Here is a 4,626-nt window from a genome sequence, read left to right on the forward strand (position 1 = left end):
GGTGTCTATTACTAGCTGGCGAGAAATATTGCCCATGGTTTGGCGAGCTGACTGAGACAATCTGTACATTTTTTTCTGGGAATGAAGTGTGGTTCCAATTTTAGTACAGCAAAAAACGCACCCCACATATAAAAGGTTTGGGGTGCACTGTTGAGAGGTCTGGCCTCTGGTCATCATAAAAATACTGGTCTGATATTTTCTAGTATTCCTCTTTACAGCCACAAGAGGCTGCTGCTGGCTGGATTATGGCAGAGTTTAAACTCTCCTTGCTGCTGACACGGTTACTGAGGGTGAATTCCTGCCCTTTGACTGCCAATCTTGTTCACCCAGATGGTGGATTTTAAATATAAACTTATAACCATAAAGTGGAACAATTGGTTGCTCCTTCTTGTGATGGCTCCATCACTGTTTAGGGACCTGTGCAAAAGCCACCCCTTTGGGCCAGTCACACACTCTCAGCCCAACCCACCTCACAGGGTTGTTGTTGTGAGGATAACATGGAGAGGAGGAGGGTTATGTACGCCGCCTCGGGTTCCTTGGAGGAAAAAAGGTGGGATATAAATGCAATAATAAATAAATAAATACATTTCAAGGAACACATTCAAGGTAGCTAGCAACCGCACGCCCAAGGCATTATACTCAACAAGATCTGACTTTATACTGCTAGTTTTACCCTACCCTGTGCCTGTTTGGTGCATTCTCTTCCCCTCCTTATTGTTTTATTATGATTTTATTAGAATGTAAGCCTATGCGGCAGGGTCTTGCTATTTTCTGCTTTACTCTGTACAGCACCATGTACATTGATGGTGCTATATAAATGAATAAATAATAATAATAATAATAATCCTGTAACTTGAATCTACATGCAATTACTTTAGGTGCATAACAGGTAGTTGTGTTCTGTGCCCTACTGCCAGCTATGAAGGTACCCTGCCTGTTCCCAAGCCTGAGAGGACAAAAAGCAAAGGCAGCGAGTTCTTCCATTTGAAGAGGGGCAGGAATCCAAAATCCACAGTTGGGCAATACCTTTATTAGGATCAACTAATCCCACAAAATAACAATTTCCAGAGGGTAGCCCTGATAGAAGCAAAAACAACGAAGAGTCTTGTGGCACATATCATCATTATCATCATCATCATTTATTTATTTATTTAATTACACTTGTAATTAAATAAATAAATAGCCAGAGCTCTCTGAGCGGTTTACATAAATCCTAAAATTGAGATAAAAACAAATATACAAAATTTTAAATTTTAAAACACAGAACATACACACATTAAGCATTAAAAACTGTTAAAAAAACTAAACATGTGGGTGATTAAGATGTGCTGCCATATGCCTGGGCAAAGAGGAAAGTCTTAAGCTGGCGCCGGAAAGATAGCAGCGTTGGCGCCAGGCGAGCCTCGTCAGGGAGATCGTTCCATAGCCTGGGGGACACCACGGAAAAGGCCCTGCCTTCGATGCCATCATCATCTATGCAGCTGACAAAGCGGGCACTAATCCATTAAAGTTTATTCCAGGATGAATTTGCTAGCCTCTAAGATGCCACAAGACTCTTCGCTGTTTTTGTAAAATAAAATAACGAGCAAGCGCCGGAGTTCCTCAGAGTACATTTCTTGGGGATACTTTACAAGGGAGAAGGCGGCCCTTAAGAAGATCGAGCCTTCTTTTCCCTTTCCCGACCTATCCCGGAGCGGTGGACTGCAGCGTGGTGCTTCCCTTCCGCTGAACCACAGCGTGCCATGCTGGGACTGCCTGGCACCGCCCCGCCCCGCCCCTAACCGACCAGGAAACAGCTGCTCGCTTGCACCATAAGATTTGCCGCTGCCGGAGGAAGCGGTTCGCCCGGTTGTGGGGCTGAACGAAGGTAAGAGCAGTTAGCGGCTTGCTTGGGGGATGTCCGTAGCCCGGCCTTAGGCAGATTCACGCAGAAGTCAAGCTCGCTCTGTTCAATGGGACGAACCCCCCATCCGAAGTGTGCGTGCATAATAGGGATTGTCATTTGCTCTCATGCCTGCGGGGTTGGCTGGTGGTCATGCAGCGTTGAGTCACTTGCTTCAAAATAACCAAGAGTCTTGCGGCACTTTACAGACGACCGCATTTGATCACGGCAACGATTTGTGGACTAGAGGGCACATGCAAGAAGTGGGGTCTTCCGTGGTCAGGTATGTGTGCACAAGAGAGTAGAGGGGGTGGGTGCAAAGGTTGGTGTTGGAGGCAAAAAGAAAAAGCCTGGAGGGATTGGCACCCAAAGAGGCTATACAGGGTCAAGTAGACTTCACTTTAAAGCCGTAGCTAGCAACTATTTATTTATTTATTACATTTTTATACCGCCCAATAGCCGAAGCTCTCTGGGCGGTTCACAAAAATTAAAACCCTTCGAAGTATAAAACAAACAGTATAAAAACATGGCATAGATTACAATATAAAAGCGCAACCAGGATAAAATCAGTAGCAGTGCAGAAATACAAATTTAAAACAGCAAAGTTAAAATTAAATTTATAGACTGTTAAAATGCTGAGAGAATAAAAAGGTCTTCACCTGGCATCTAAAAGAATATATAGGGTGGGTGCCAGGCGAACCTCCTTAAGGAGCTCATTCCACTACATCTCTCTCTCTCTCTCTTTTTAATTGTTGGGTTTTTCTGATTTTTATTGGGACCTCCAAACAGGGGTGGGTGAATTAATCCTTCCATCCCTAGCCATGATGTTACTAATAATTGCCTCCCACCTGCACAGCTATGGGGCTTAGAAAAATTAGTCCCCATTGGCTCTAATTGGTGATAATCTCCAAGTGCAAGCAGTCCTTTTAACCTTTGTAAACTGCCCAGAGGGCTTCAGCTATGGGGCGGTATATAAATATAATAAATAAAATAAATAAAAATGACCCTTTATAACAGGGATCCCCAACCTTTTTGGACCATGGACACATTTGGGAATTTAAAAACACTGTCCTATGCATGTTTAGACAGACAAAAGTCCTACAACTCCCAGCATTCCCAGCCAACTATGTTGGCTAAGGAATGCTGGGAGTTGATTTATTTATTTCATTTCTATACTGCCCAACAGCTGAAGCTCTCTGGGCGGTTCACAGAAAAATACACATTATAATACATTTTTTTCTGGACTTTTGTCTCTCTCATGCATGGGATTATGTCTCTCTCGTGCATGGGATTATGCCTGAAAATACTGTTGTGGGCACCACCACAAAATGGCTTCTACAGAGGATGTGGCTGGTCACATAATGGCGACCATGGAGGCCTACTTAGTCAAAAGGGAACTAAAGAGGTTGCAGGGTGAAGCTAGAGGCTGGGACGGAGAGAAACCGAGGTAAGGAGATGGGAAGAGAAATAGCAAAACTAGAGGCTGGGAGTGAGGGGGAAACGGCTAAGCAAAGGGAGAGAAGACCCAAGGTTAGAACGGGGTGGTGGGGAGAGACCACCCTAACATATTTTTTGAAGGGGGCAGGAAGTGGAAACATTTGTAGTCACCATTGGAGGTCTCTGCGGACACCATGATGCCTGTGTGTGCTTTAGCAACAGCAGCAATTGGTGGTGTTATATAATGGTATCACGGGTCACGATAGCCTTGCTGAGTACATTAACAACTGTTGTGGGATTGGAGACCATTGTTTCTATGGCAGGGGTGGTGACCTTTTTTTAAAAAAAAATATTATTCTATTGAGGGCCATATTCCTTTGGGGATAATCTGCCCCAGGATGAATGACAGCAAAGGATGGGGCAAGAAGCCAATGGTGAGTGGGGCTAGAGCCAAAAGTGTGTTCGTGGCGAGGGGGGTATTCCTCTCTTTTCTTCTCTCTGTCTGCTACCTTGATGAACTTGTTGGCACATGTCAGTCAATTGTTTGGAGAAACAGAAGTAGTATGTGTTATGCCCAGTGGGAAGAAGTTGATCTTTGGAATCTTTCTAATAATAAGATAATACCTGAACAATGATATTTTATCATTATTTATTTATTTAATAAATAAATAAATAAATAAATAAATAAATACATTTTAACATGCTATGGAGGGCTTTTAGGTAGATGGTAGCATCAGTTGCAGGACTGGAGGATGCAAAATCACTTCTGGGACTAGGTTCAAAGTCAAGAATTCTTTGCAAGACAAGAGCTGTGAGTGTATCTTCCACCAGATGTTTTGAATTACAATTCCCATAATCCCTGAAAATTGCTTGTGCTGGTTCAGTGATGGGAGTTGTAGTCCTAAATTTCTTTACGGCATCAGGTTGTTTACTGTTGCATAGGAATATTTATTTATTTATTTATTTATTACATTTTTATACCGCCCAATAGCTGAAGCTCTCTGGGCGGTTCACAGTGGGGCTGGGGAGACAGGAAATAATAGAACAGCTCCCATTCTTTTAAGTGGGGCTGATGAAGGAACACTTTCAGTGTGATTGTTCACTTTTCTGGCAGTTAGACAGGAAGATATCTTCAATTTTGTCTTATAGTCTAGAAGCTTAATTTTAGCGAAATATTTTTTTAAAAAAACTTGTCCCTGTGGCATGTGTGCACCGATTTTTGCTATGATACTTTTCTTGTACTGTTTTTGTTCGCCTTTCTTTGCGATTAGCACTTCAGCCACAGAAGATCAGACCTCTAGAGGAGT

Source organism: Elgaria multicarinata, chromosome 6, assembly GCF_023053635.1.
Source record: "Elgaria multicarinata webbii isolate HBS135686 ecotype San Diego chromosome 6, rElgMul1.1.pri, whole genome shotgun sequence".
In the NCBI taxonomy this organism is placed as follows: Eukaryota; Metazoa; Chordata; class Lepidosauria; order Squamata; family Anguidae; genus Elgaria; species Elgaria multicarinata.